This window comes from Engystomops pustulosus, chromosome 4 (genome assembly GCF_040894005.1).
Source record: "Engystomops pustulosus chromosome 4, aEngPut4.maternal, whole genome shotgun sequence".
Classification (NCBI taxonomy): Eukaryota; Metazoa; Chordata; class Amphibia; order Anura; family Leptodactylidae; genus Engystomops; species Engystomops pustulosus.
The window spans coordinates 217,176,284-217,191,357 of NC_092414.1; the positions used below are offsets into that span (position 1 = coordinate 217,176,284).

Consider the following 15,074-nt stretch of genomic DNA (forward strand, 5'->3'; position numbering starts at 1 on the left):
GCCGCGGTCACACGTACCGCTAGGCGTCCGTTCATAACGCGACGCTAGCGCACAGGGGGAGGTCCTCGGCCCGAACGCACATGCGTTTCCAGAGAATCGCATGCGATCGGCTTAACAATCGCATGCGTTTTCCTCTCCCTGTGCGCTAGCGTCACATTATGATGGACGCTGGCGGTACGTGTGACCGCGACCAAACCCATTGAAAAAGCCAATATGTAAATATGATGCGTTTTTTTGAATGCGTTTAAAAAACGTGACAAAAACTCCACCTGGGGGCGCGTTCACACGTTGCGTTTTGACCTGCGTTTTCATTGCGTTTACAAAGGTAAACAGTAATGTAATTCGGCAAATCACCTCTCATCGGCTGTTGTATATGCGTTTCAAACGCAATGAAAACACGACCAAAACGCAACGTGGGAACGCGCCCTCGGAAGGTGCCCTCCGGGATCAGTGATTGGCTCATTGTCAGCAGCTGAGCTCCACCTGGGGTTAATAAGACCCTGAGCTAGTCCTGCCCTCTGACCTGTCGTCAGGGTGGGGTCAGTCTGGATCTGGTGCAGCACCTGCTTCCTGTGCTGTTGGACTACTTGCAGCTTTGGCTGTGACTAGAGTGTTGGGGTGCAGCACCTGCTCCCTGTGCTGTTGGAGTACTTGCAGCTTTGGCTGTGACTAGAGTGTTGGGGTGCAGCAGCTCCAGGTAAGGTGGAGGATGTGGTTGTATCTCTACATCTCTGTCTATAGGAAGCACAAGCTGCTTGGAAACTTTCACTTTTAGTTGCTGCAGCTTTGGGTGTGACTTGTGACTTGTTAGTATTTCCATTTCTTTATGTCCCTGGAGTTCTCCGCTGTGTCGCTGCTGATGTTTTGTCACTTTGTATTTGGCTTCTGTTGCTGCATGTGGGGCTTGTGGATGCTTTGCCCCAGTCTGAGGGATCAGCTTTCCATTAGGGGGCTCTATGGCACATGTGGTGTTCTTGGGCTGTTTTTAAGCATGCGTTTTTTGTCTGTTTTTCCTTAATTATAATAATTGGTGAAAAATGGACAAAACCAGAAAAAAATGGCTTTTTTTTTTTTTTTTTTTTTTTTTAAATGCCATGTGTTCAACAGACTAAGCATGCCTTCAGTGGCGTTCACACGTTGCATTTTGTAACGTTACAATGGCCGCGAGGTGATTGGTCTAATTACCTTAGATTACATTTGTTAACGCAATGCATTTTTTTAAAAAAAGAAATGTAAACGGTGATGTAACTAGGAGAATCGCCTCTCCTCAGCTGTTGTAATGTAACGAAACGTGTGAATGCGCCCTCATAGTGCTGGCAGACTTGGCGCTTTGCCGAGTCTTATGGGATTTTTCATAAACCCTTTTTAGTTTTGTGGACCCAAGAATTCTTGTCCTTGGATCAGATTGTAGCTTCCCTCGTTCTGCCACAACCTCTTCTGTTGACAGTTTCCATCTTGTAGGATCTAAGGAGGCTTCTCTCTGGTCCATTGTAGAATGAACAGTAGGAAGTCTTGATGTTACCCCCAACAGAAGCTTCACCTCTCTATTAAGCTTCATGCTGGATTAGAGGTAAGTCCCAGGGCAGGGGTTGTCCACTGCTCATGGTGGTCATCTGTGACCTAAAAGTCCTCTCTTTTGTAAGGTTCCTGGAGGTGGTGGTGATGCCTCTCCACGCTCTGATCCTGAGATGGTCTAATTTCTGGAATTGCCGGTTTCCATTCATATCCATTGTGCATAAAACCCAAAGTATGTATGGACATTGTATGTTTACTTCTCTTTTGTGGTCTAGTTTCAATCCTATTGACCCCCCACCCCCACCCCAAATGTGTTTCTTAGGGTACAATATTCTGCCTCATGAACTCCAGTTCTTCTGCGTGACCTCTCAGTGGACGGAGGTTGCGAGGTTTTCATTGAATGTGAAGCTCCAGATACATGTTCTCCCAGATTCCTCTGATCTTGATAAGTTCTTTGAAGGTTGGTGTTCCTTCACCTCCTGCTGTTTGGGTCGCATTCGGGAGAGGGTGGAGGAGATATTAGAAGTTGGTTAAAAAAAAAAAAATAACCAACTGTTTTTTTTTTGGCTTTTAGGTTCAAATTCTTCTCCTCTTCATGAACTTTTTACCAAAGTCGAGAGTTGATGCCTCTTTCACCAAGCACGATGGGGCCCTGGATGATCTGGTGACCTTCTATACACTTACACTGTAGTCAGACATCAAAGTTGCTCTGGATTTTGGGCAGACCTTCTTGCCTTTAGAGCTTGGACCATGATGAAGTGCACAAGTTGTGGTGGATCATGGTCTATGCGGAGGTTGGTGGGTCTTGAGTGATATATGAAGTCTTGGACTTGAGTCTGATGGACCATTTGACCCTGGTTATTGAATATGTCAGGGTCTTCATAATCAGATGAACGGTCATTGACGTTTTTGTCATCTTTAGATCTCCGAATTATTGAGTAGTTGGTCGTCTTGGAGTCTGTAGATCAGAGGTGTTATTCAATCACTGCTCGAAAAATACTTAGTTCATGACCAAAGGGGCTTCAAAAGTTGTGTAATTCTGTTTAGATGTTATGTGGACTCATGTATGGTTCCTACCACCCTACATCCATACCTGACATGTTCTGCTACTCTTGGTTGAAATCCTGATCACTTTCTTGTACTGCTATAGTCCAAGACACCTGGTCTTCATGCAACATTTTATAGTTGCAGTATTTTGGCCCCAAACTGTGTACTTAAAGGACATCTACAACCAGGAAGAAGGACTGAATGGAGCCTAATGCCCATCAGGCTTATTTGCACAAATGCCTATGGAGCCTGGATCACTTCAGGCTCATTTGCTTCCAGTTCTTCATCCTGGTGGTAGATGCTCTTTCAAGTGGTTGCCCATGAGCCTTTACTTCCTTCATAATAATCCCTGAATGTTCACATGATTCAGCTTTCCGACTACTTTAAATTCTGAGTGCAGACTCTCCATGCTGCTTTGTTTACATGACAGAGCTCTGATGAATCTGAGGACTTGTAGCAGGGGACTGACTCCTCCTGCTCCATCCCCTCTTCCTGTGTGTGTGAGGAAACTGTGTATATACAGAGGGCAACATGGAGAGAACCGGGAAAGGCTGCAGCCCTAAAGATGCAGAGACATGTTTAATGGAAGAGAATTATTGAAATTTGTCAAACCTCTTGAAACTCTTTACAACTTTAACATTAACTGTTGCCTCCACTCAAGATTACGATCGGTAAAACAGAGTTTAATGACCTCTATGTCCTTCACTGATCCGGCTTAGAGGGTTGGTAACACTTGTTTTACTCTTTATCGTTTGGGTTACTGTTTGTTGTTCTTGGAAGTCTAGTTGTTCGTGGCGTCTTCCTCAATACTGTAGAGTAACTTTCTGATGCCGTAGCTTAAAGGGGTTGTCCAGAGGTTAAAGTCGTGGTGGTTTCCATTAACCCTTCCTCATCTGCCCATGGGTAGTGTGTGGTAATACAACAAAGCTCCACTTCATCTCATCCACAACCTCCTCCAGGTCCAGTCTAGAACTTCTCTCCTCGTAGAGCAGGTCAGTTTAGTGTGATGGGACTGGCCCTCATAAACCTGATGCTGGGGTATAAGGTCATGGACAGTGAGATACTCCAGGATGGCTCCTCGGTTGACATTTTGAAGAAATCGCAGATAAGTTGATTCGGAATAAGGAAAGTTGAGAGCTAAAGAGGCTTCAACCAATAGGAGTGCAATACGAGAAACCTTGTATCTTATCAGAGGAAGGTATCGGCAACTGAACGGTCATCTGCCACGGCTTTTGTAATGGGAGGGCAAATGACTAAAGGTCGGAGAATGAGGGCAAACAAGGTTTTACTTTACACGGTCACCTGGTCTTACAGAAATATCATGTCTATTAGAGGCTTCAGTATGAAGGGCTTCTCCACCCATCCCCTACCGTCCGCTCATTCTCTCCTTATACATTGTATTGTGTATTCCAGCAGCGGCCACATTAATATTACATCCCGATCCAGTCCTTGCCTCTTGATACATGACAAGGTTTTGATGGCAGCCAACTGAATTAATCTTTGATGTAGTAGACCACTCAGGACCTTCTCCACAAGGGACACTCCCAGACTTGGTTGGACTGTATCTACTAATACTTGGTGTGTCCAAGTCACCCTTTACAGACTATTACACCTCTCAGCTTGGTGTCATCTGCACAATGGACCGGGCTACTAATCCTCCATCTAATTAAATTTCACTTTCCTAAACCGTGCCCTTAGTTGTCCCATTAAACATAGAAATGGAAGAGGTCCTCTGTCCAGGTGTCCTGCATCTACTCACTTTTAGGTTGCTACAAAAACTTCTCATCCTAGAAAAGCCGTGTTGGCTATGACTTTGATTTCTCTAAAGATTCTTGTAAGCGCCTCAATTTTTTATTTTTTTTTGCAGATGTACAGGTCTGAAAATCCTAGAAAACATCTAGAGGTTCCTAAGAAATTGACATTGCATGTTCTCGATACAATCTAAAGTCTCTTCTGGGATTTGCTAATAGCTTGAAGTCTGTCTGTATGATGACCTCTAGTTAAAAACCTCTTGGATTCTGGTTCTATAGGTCTCTGAATTGGAGACAAGACTCCACATTCATAACGAGATGGGTGGAGGATCAGAGCTGGACCTAGGTGTTGTGCTCCGTGTGATTGGAAACATTGAACACAACTTCCATTACATGGTAGCTATAAATGTACTGGGCAACCATGTTGGACCCCATAGTGATGGTACAATTTGTTTGAATTGAAGGTCCTTGTATACAATTTGCATACCGCTGCTTTCACTAACGTCCATATGATTTTTTTTTTTTTGGTCGTGAGCATGGGGTTGAATGAGGTTTTATTTAGAATATTCTCAAATTTCTTGCAGACGTTGGGGTCGCCCTTTGAAGATTTGACCTGAGTTTGCTTTTAACTTCGTAATACTCGTAAAACTCCAAAACTTAATCGGCAATGTTATGATGTTCATTCCTGGTGCCAAACCGCAGCTGCCCGAAGCGGTTTGCTCGGCCGGACTCCCGGCCAACACTGCGTCTTCCGGGCAAATCTCGTTCTATATCTCCACCAATCTCTTCCTTTTTACCGCCAGCTGTGACTTCGCAGTATGGAATACAAAAGAGAGATATCAAAAAACACAAAACAAATAACCGGAGGGAGGGAGGGACAGCTTCACCGGGGGCGCGGGCAAGAGGAAGCAGCACGCCCAGGCGCCCAGCTTATAAACACAAGGGGAGGGGAGAACAACATGAAGGGGGAGGAGAACCAACAACAGCACTACGCCCCTTAAAGTGCAAACGCCACAATAACACTTAAGTGCAAATCCTGGACACCCCCAGTCAGAGGGCACCCTCCATAGTCAGTCGGGGGTACCCTGCAGTTATGGCCTCCTCACATGTCTCTGTGATCACTGTGTTCTGGTTGGTCTCAGTCTCAATGGCATCAATTTCTGTATGCAATGAATTATGTGTCCCATGGTTTGCATTATTTACATTACAGTAACGTTTAATATGTCCAGGCCTCCCACATCCATAGCAATACCTGACATGTCTCGTCCTCCTAGCTCTGTACTCTGTAGACAGATATCCTGATGGTTCATCCCTATTGTTAGACTCCTCACACCAGTCCCTGAGTATATTAATAAAGTTCTCTAGGGATGTGGCGTTCCTCAGGGCAACCTTTGTGGTGTAATTCACATTACACTGATTTGCCATTGAATAGAGGAAATCGGAGTCATCCTGAGACATATCGGGGCAGTTGTAAACACTCCTAAATAAGGTCAGGTACTTGTTACAGAAGATAAGGGGGTCATCACCTGTCCTGAACCTATATCTTCTCAGGGTATTCTCACCCCTTACATCTCTCCCTCCCATGATACGCTGCAGTTCCTTCCTTCTTAAGTCTGCACCACTATCATCATCTCCCATGTGTGTAGATGACAATTGTGCTTGGAGCAGAGACCAGGCATCCTTATTAGACAAGTTGTATTGCTTCACCACATCTTCAAATTTATTGGATACAATTATTGGTGATTCATTTGTATCCCATTCTCCAATGACCTGACACAGATGTAGTCTATCCTGGATGGTGAGTGTTGGCGACTTATCTGCAGGTATTAGCCTCTGTTCATCACTCCAACCCCCCGGTGTGACAATGCAGACATCTGCTGCTTTATGGCACGTCTGGTTCTGTACTTGGAGGGACCGGATCTGCTCTTCTTGTTTACACAGTTGGGCCATTGTTTCAGACAATTGACCCTTTAGTGATGTAATTATCATGTCCCTCTGATGGATCTCCCTCTCTAAGAAATGAAGAGTTGGATAAACAACTTGATGAGTGTAGATTAAGGAATGTATATGAGTTTCAGTAGATACAGAACTCATCCACCTTTGTTTGTAGATTATCCATCTCACTAGTTGTTTTTGCAGACATTGCAATCACAGAGTCACTGATTCTGTCTATACTTTCCTTACATTGGAGCCTTTGTATGGACCAATTTACTTCCTTTACCTCAGCCAATTCTTTCATCTTAATTAACATCATAATTTCATTGCCCAACCTTTCTTTCTTCCCTCTCTTACTGAGCACTTTCCTATGTAACTTCTCATTATGGGCCTTACACTGCATCATCAGCTCCTTATATTGCTCCTCCAGTGAACCATCTGCACATGACTGGTAGCGAGCAGAGGAATACTTTTTCACAAACTTTTGAACAAGTTTTATCTGTTACCACAAAACACACCGACAAACTAAGCAAACATAATTTGTGTAATAAACTACACTAACTTTCCGGAAGGTTACATTACACACTGCTTACACCTTTATATTCATGCCATCTAGGAAAATGTACAGCTATATGCAGGAACAAACTTTTTCCTACAACTTTACCTCTGTACACTAAAACACAACCGCTCACACTTAACGTTACCCTACAATCTCAACAAGCGACTTCCTATACAATCACATAAAACAACCTGGCTTATCAAAGATAGTAATGTAATATAAAACTTGTTACTTACCAGGATTTTCTTTGTACCAAAGATCCAAATTCCGTTCATAGATTGAAATAGCGCAGATATGTTGCCGTGGATTCTCTGTAGAATTTTAATTACAGGTCCCATCTGGGGTGCCAAATGTAAAATCTGCTTGGTTTTGGGGTGCCAGTTAATGTTAAATTAACAATATTCAATGGATCTTTATAGGGGATTTATTAAGGGTACAATACACACATTGCCCATCATCCCACCTCCACCACTGTCTTGGCCAATCCAATGAGGATGTAGAGTCAATATATTCTTATCACACAACCTTGCAGGACAAGTAACTTGAGTCTCTGTTTCCCACAAGATCTGGGAGAATCCCCAGGGGGCGATGACATGCAGCTGTCCTCAGTGTGGTCAGGATAGCCCCAGCCTCCAGGTGTAATAGCACAGTCCATTGTAATCGCATGAAGGCTGTTTATACAATCTTTATTAGGGGCAATGTAGGAACTCGCCGGATTGTGATATAAAGAGTTAATACGCCGGTGAAGGAGCGGTATCCGCCGCTCGGGACCTAGGCTGTGTTCTGGTCTCTGAGGGAACCAGTAATGGCTGCCGGGCTATATCAGTTTCAGTCCGGTCACATGACTGGAAGTCGGGTGCGAAACGCATCGCTCGTACCTAACTTCCTGGATAGTCGCCAGGATAGTGCTGAACGGACAAGGCTGGTCTAGGAGGATATAATGGTCATGGGTATCATTACTGGTAGTAATGGGGGGCTTAATGATGGGGTCTACATATATTGAGATGGAAACATGAGTAATTCCATGTCAATGGTATCTTGGCAACTGGCAAAAAAGTCTGTGTGTATAATATGGATAGATATATATATATAATCTATGGCCCACCCATAGGTTCTGGTTATAATTTCTGTAAAGAAAACGGGTGATGAGTTGGATATGATACAGAAAATTGAGAACAAAACAAGAACCGAAAGCAACAAAATGTGCTTCGCTCTGTATATATTGTATATATGTCAAGTAGAGATAAAGTTCTATATACATCACATCGAGGTGGTATAGTTCATGTGAAACTCTGCGTATTGTAGTCTCTATTTAATCCATCTGGAGCCGGGGTCTGTAGGGTGCGAATCCAAAAAGATTCTTTTGAGTAGGGTGACGCGGTCACCCCCACGTCTTGGAATGTCCAATCTGTCAATCACCTGGAATTTCAGTAGATTGACCGGCTTTGGCGAAATGGCCAGGAGGGTTGATGTTTTCATATGGTGGATTTATGTTTGGAGATGCGGTCACCATGTTGGGTGGTTTCCGCAACATAGGCAAGGCCGGACGGGCATTTCATAAGGTAAATAGCATAGGAGGAATCACATGTGTGGTATCCCTTGATCTGGTATCATTTGGCAGTATGTGGGTGTGTTAAGGAATCGCCTTTTTGTACATTTGTGCATTGGGCACACTGTAGGCATGGAGAAGTGCCCTGTTTGGTTGTGTCTAGGAAAGCTTGTCTGGGGATCCTAGTGTCAGACCCCACGTCCACCCTAACCAGTCTGTCTTTAAGGTTAGGGGGTCTTTTGAAACTTGGCAAAAACTGATTTTTAAATTCCTCAACACCAGGTTGTCTCTTTTCCAATGTTTCCTGATCGATCTGTGTAGTCTGTGCATGAACTGATGAAATGGATGTACGAATGGTATCCGAGGTGGTTTTGGTTCGGTGTTCCTGGGTCTAGAGGAATGGGCTCTACTTTTGTTGAGAATTGGTGTTTGGGTAGCCTCTGTCTCTGAATATCCTTTGCATGTTGTCCAAATGTGGTGTGAGATGGTCTGTCCTGCTTACAATGCGTTTGACTCGTTGGAGTTGTGAAATGGGAAGATTTTTATTTTTTTCTTGTAGATGAAGGGTGGCAGGTTGTGTAGTGTAAAAGGTTGTTTTTTGTATATAGATCTGTCCAGTAGAATCTTTTTTTGACCATAAGCTGACTCAATCAGTGCTGTGGTGCCTTGTGAACTGTAGTTCAGTCCAGATGGAGTCAAGAAAGGAGAAAAATTCATGAGTCTGGACCCCTCCCATCTGCAAAATATATCGTCTATATATCTTTTCCATACTGTACAATGGTTTAAGAACAGTTGGTTGGGATGAATCATCCGTTCCTCAAAATCTGCCATACAGGTGTTTGCATATGGGGGGGCCACATTTTGAGCCCATGGCCGTACCACAGCGTTGTATGTAGGTGTCCTGGAATGGGATATAATTCCATGAGCAGACGGATCTGTTCTGTATATGTGGTGTTATGGAGTAGTCTGGGAGGCTTCTAGCCCTTTCTGGTGTTCTATTGAAGGATATAAACTGTTCACATCAAATGTCACTAGAATAGTGGTGGGGGTTTGTAAATGAGGTCCATAAAAGTGCTAGTGTCCAGTAAGAATGATTTGGTGTTACGAATTAATGGCATGAGGTGTGTTTTTTTTTTTTTTTTTTTTTTTTTTCCCTAGAAAGATGGATAAAGGTGACAATACTGACTCGGTAGATGAGACTATGGGATGTCCAGGGGGGGGGGGGGGGGCGGTCAAACTTTTGTGAATTTTAGGGAGTGTGTAGAGTACTGGGATAATGGGGTCTTGTTTGGTCAAAAATTTCCTCAGTTTTATTGAAATGGTTCCAAGTCTGGTGTGTTTCTCTCTGGTATCTCGAATGGTGTTGGGAATTGATATTGTGGGATCCCGGTCTACCGGGTGGTACAGTGTTATCCTCTAATTGTGTTTTGATTTCGGCAATATATTTGTCCTGTATCACAATCGCCCTGCCTTTGTGTGCTCGCTTTAGTATAATGTTCCTTTGGTTGAGGGGTGAGTTTAAGGCTGGTCTCCCCGTGTTGCTGAGGTTGTCCTGTGTGTAAGTCACCCATGTGTATGTCATGGTGAAATTGTTTGACATCTCTGTAGATCAATGCAATAAATGATTCCACTGTATGGGAGTCCTTGGGGTAGGTATGAGCTCTTGTTACGCAGACCTAGTTTTTTGAGGTCAAATGGTCCTGGGGTAGTGGTCTCTGTCGGGTAGTGTTGTGGTTGTTGTATCTTTCCCCTCAAAGTGGTAACCTTAGGGGTGTTCTGCGATTGGACTGGGTTCCCCTGCAGCTAGGCTTGTGATACCTGGGCCATGAGAGTATCTAGATCCTATAGCTCTCCCCCTGTGACCGAGACTCATAATTATGGATTTTTATAATTTCTTCCCACAGATGAGCCGGCAGAGGTGTGAATCCTCCCACTTGGTGTACACTGGGTGCGTCCCTCCCAATCTTGGGTCAGAAAGACCTCCTGAGGTAGTCGGGCGTCAATGAACACCTACCTTCCTGGCCGGTTGTAAACAAAAGGAGTCTCATAACTGGAATGTACTTTAGACAGTAACTTAGAGAAAAACTTGGAACTGGTGTAATATTATCACCTACCTTGTCCTCTGCTCCTCCAAACTTCACCGATTCCCAAACACAACTTGCCCTGTAATAGAAGGGTCAGTAGCGCGTGTCTAGTATCTCCAAGATAAGTCATCCCAGAGCTCGAACAAACCAAATCCTTCCTTTTCTACCCCAAGATCTGAGCCTCGCACTCCCTGAGCACTGGCTGTTGTTTTTGCCTGGCACTTTATATTCAGGATCTGCCCCAATAAAGGGGTTGGTTTTGGGTTCTCTAGTCTTCCTTTTGCTAATTATAGTATTTTCCTTGGTTTCTATTCAGCTGCTTATTCTGTTCAGTTTCCCATAAGCCCCCACTACAGTCTACATACAGGGTAACCTACTACAATGGTAGGTACTTGTGTTTAAAAAGACTTCACCTACATGCGACAGAGTAATATACAACATGGAGAACACGTGCAGCCACCACGGCCTCCTGGACCCTGCAGTAATGTGTATATACTATATATACCTACACTACACCTGCCCCTGGGTATATACTGATGGGAGTAACATCCACTACCTGCCAGTATATAGAAACTGTACAATACTGATATATCTACACGTCCTTTACACCTTCAGGACACTGATCCACGTGACTGGGACATGACTACAGGTAGTAAATGAAGTTACTTTATATAGAACACAAGTAATTATATAAAATCTAGTAAAACCGGACACCTGGAATATCTGTACGTGTATAAGTACTCTGTATTATCTCTATGGTTATATACATACACATAAAACACACAAGTCCTCATCCAGGGAGGTGGTTTAGGAGGAAGTTTTCTGGCTTTGTTCTCTGGAAGACCAACCATTGCTATATGGAGGCTTCTTCCTGGGCTGGAGACCTTTTGGAATGACTTGATAACATCTCGCTGGAGGAGTCTCATGGGGCGCTATCAGTATATACTATAATCATTACACTATATACTGTGTGATCGTGGAGCAGTGTGTCTAGTTAGGAGCAATGTTCTCCTAGAAAATATCCCCCTTTTCGAGAGCTTCCAGCTACGATCTCAGTAACTTGTACACCAGGCCCATGTCATACCTTGTTACTATTGCCTGATTGTACAGAATCCACTGAATGCCTTGGCCTACCTGTGCTACCAGTCTCCCTACTACTCACTACTGATGACCATTTGCCTTGGGTGTTGGAAACTTGAACATTTTGGTGCACAAAAAGCAGGATTTCTCGGACCCCTGGTCTGTTTGGCTGTATCCAGTTACTGGTGGAGGAGACTCTTGGGATAAATGAATGGTGACGGCCTCTCTGTGAGGTTATTGACACCCTAGACGATGAACCGAATTTTCAACTAATCTTTGCCCCTTGTGCATTTTGAGTCCCTCCCTAAATGGTGTCCTGGACCAAAATTAATTAGCATTCTTGATGTTTAGGTTTCTCTCAAGTTTATTCTCCAGTGCAGCTAAAAATGACTTGTAGTTCACACTTGAAGGATTTCTCCACAAGTTTATTTTATGTTAAATATCAATATAAATAGATATTTCTGGCAGTTCTTAATTTGACTATTAAGGACCACGATGATGATGAGCAATGTTAAAAAAAATCAAAGCGATCCTTCGTTGCAGATGAAAAGCTAAAAAAAAAAAAAAAAAATTTAACAGCCCTCTACAAATGCCGTAAACATACAATTCTAATTTTAACTTTTTGTAACTATTTTTAAAGTAACATTCTTAAAACCTGGTGTGGAGCAAAGCTTGAAAGTGAAGTGTCTTTGTTGTTGTGTGGAGACAAGACTGGTGGTGGTGTCCAATGATGTCTCCCCCCTGGTCACTAGTACGGTAACTAACATTTCCTAAGTGAATATTCCCAATCTCCTATTGGTCAATGTTAGTCCGTATACCATCTCAGGACCATAGATGATCTCATTCTAGTTCATAAATATGTAAACTTGGTGTAATTTAACTTGTGTATACATAACTATTCACCTATAGATGTGCTATAACGTTTGACTCGTCTAGCAGATACCAGTACTCCATGGGAACTCTGAGACCATAATGAACCATAACAACCAAGATAAATGACAATAGTTCAGTATAATAAAGGAATTTACATTTTTACCAAAGGCAACAGAACAATTACCATCTGCCTTTATGTACAATGGAAGATACCAACTCTCATTCATTATGTCTATGATTCCCAATATAAAGCCTATCTATATATTATACATAAACCTACATTCTACTACTGATACAATAACATTATACTATCATGTATTTATATTTGTTTATCCCACATGAATACATTAAGAATAACAGAATATCATATACATGTGATCATATAGCCTCGCCCTATGCTAATGTAATTTAATGATCTTAATATTTGACTCTTACAAGTCTTGCCCATAAGTTTATGCTGTCCAGGATTGTACTACCACCTCCGTCTGATGGTTTGATGACCATTTTGATGGGTTTAGTTACATGTTTTCAAAAGCCGTCTGCCATTCCCTGACCTTGGGTTGATCAATAGATCTCCTCTGGTCTAGCAACAGACAAGTCAATGGATTAAACTTCGCCAGTGGGAGATTACAATGTCCTTTGGCTTGAGGTTGGTGAAGAGCCCCTCACCAGTTCTTTGAGATTCCTCCTAAAGACTTTCCAATGCCTTAAGCCCCTTCCCCAGTCAATTATGGAGCTAGGGGTGGCAGAGATTAAAGTTCCTATTTTGCTTGAGTCGGGAGGGTATCCTCTTATGCTCCTCCATGAATTTTTTTTTTTTTTCTAGAAAGATGAACTGTTGTGGTTTCCGATGACCTTGTAGACTTCTCTCAGCAGGTTGTGAGTCGTAGCAAATGTAATTTTACTTACAATCATAAAATGAGTGGGATGTTCTATTCATCCTTGTCCAGTCACGTCTCTAACGCCCCCCTCTATCATATTTCACATCAAACATTCATTTCCAGTTCTTCAATCTTTATTGGTGGATTTATGTCAAGGAGAAACAGCCTGAATAAAGTAAAAGCCATTCCCGTCTCCCATAACTGCTGCCATCCCCCGGTATAAAGCCTCTTGAGCTTCTAGGCACAGCGTTGGCCATAGCTGCAAACCACCGGTAGCCAACAATAAAAATGGACCCCATTTTTAAAGAACCAGCCCCTTCCTGCTTCTAAAACTCTTGTTGAACCAGCTACCCTAGACTTCTTCCATATTGTCAATTGCTCGCAGTCTTTAAAGTTGCTCATTTTCCCTCAGTTGTCCCAGTCGAGCACACGGACGTCTGAATCTGACCTCTACGTTCATTCTGTTCCATATAAAGCCATGGCCAAATGTGGTTGGGTGACTGCACATTATAACCCAATCCTAGAGTCTTCTAGATTGCCATGTGAGCAGGATACAAATCCTGACGAGCTATAAACATTTGTAATGCACTTTGTTCTAAGAGTTGTATTCTTTAGGGCTTTGGGAGGGGCAGGAGCAAGCTGCCATTTCACTCTTCGGGGCTGACCAACTTGGAGAGGGGGCAAATAAAGAAACTGAATAATGGTGCCCAACTTTATTCAATGTAGCTTATTGATGGTCATCTTTTGCTTGGTTTTAGAGGGGGTGGTTCGGTGTAGCTATTTTGAGTAGGACACTAGCAACATCTTTGGGTTTTGTGATGGGGCTCTTGATTCTGTGACCCTGGTCTCCTGACCTGATTTGGGGATGGTGGAGGAATGTCTGGGGGCTGGCGTCGGCAAAGAAAAGGATGACTTCACGTATATCTCTAGAACGCTGAGGAGAGTGCCGATTATAGGTAACGGCGCCTGCTTGTGTAAGGTCTTCCTTGGAGGATTTCATATGATGGCATACGGAGCCTCTAGATCTTTCCCTCATATGGTGAGGGTTTCTGGCTCCTACTTGCAGAGAGGGTGAAGGAGGCTCTAGTGTCCAGGGCTGAGGTAGCAGAGGTGCTCTGGGGGGTGGCAGCAGTTTTCCTCCTCAACTGTAGAGAAATATGGAAATCTTTCCCGGGATGGGGAAACGAAAACAATGTCTATTTGCCACCTTGAAAGGCGGCCCCCTTAATACAAAGCAATACTTACAAGAAGTTTAATGAAAAGGCCAAACGAGATTCTCTTCCAGACACTATAGATGGCACTGTTTTTGACCCGGTTGTGTCTCTTCAGTACAGTGTAGGGATCTGGTTTGGTTGAGTGCAAGGCCATTGACTGGGGTCAGGAGGTAAGAGTTCTGTTTAAGGAGATTTTTCCAATTAAGGCCGGCCTGTAAGGGTACAGAGTCTTGAAGCCTTTTTGCTACCTTGAAAGACGGAGAGTCTATATGTCCAGATGGTTGAATTGGCTTGGGGACTGCAGGAGTGGTTGGAACTAGAATGGTAGAATGGGAGGTCAGAGTAATGTTAGACTAGTTGGTTAGGGCACAGTCTGGTGAAGATTATGCCCAGCACATGGGTCATCTTTGTTGGTGTCTGTGGAGGACCATTATGAGAGGCCAAAGGAAGTGAGTTTAGAGTTGGTGGAAAGCTATATGTTTATGCATGTCTAAGTAGCCCCCCCCCCCCCTCTCTGGTGATGGAGAGGTTAGAAGTGAGAAGTTAGTGGTCTATAAGAGTTGGCAGAGCCAGGTGGGATCAGTAG

General features: G+C 43.5%; 1 long non-coding RNA gene across 4 annotated transcripts in view; it reads left to right on the forward strand.

Moving 5' to 3' along the window:
- Positions 1-535: 535 nt before the first annotated feature.
- The window catches only part of LOC140125795 (uncharacterized), a 35,614-nt gene continuing 21,075 nt past the window's right edge, over positions 536-15,074 (forward strand). Inside the window, exons 1-5 of one of the 4 annotated variants that reach the window (XR_011854734.1) lie at positions 536-697; positions 1,462-1,570; positions 1,644-1,747; positions 1,838-1,975; positions 2,090-2,309. This is a non-coding gene — a long non-coding RNA (uncharacterized lncRNA). Of the gene's footprint in view, positions 698-1,447; positions 1,571-1,643; positions 1,748-1,837; positions 1,976-2,089; positions 4,269-15,074 lie in introns of those variants that run through there. The other 3 variants (XR_011854735.1, XR_011854733.1, XR_011854736.1) reach the window with 3 other exon arrangements.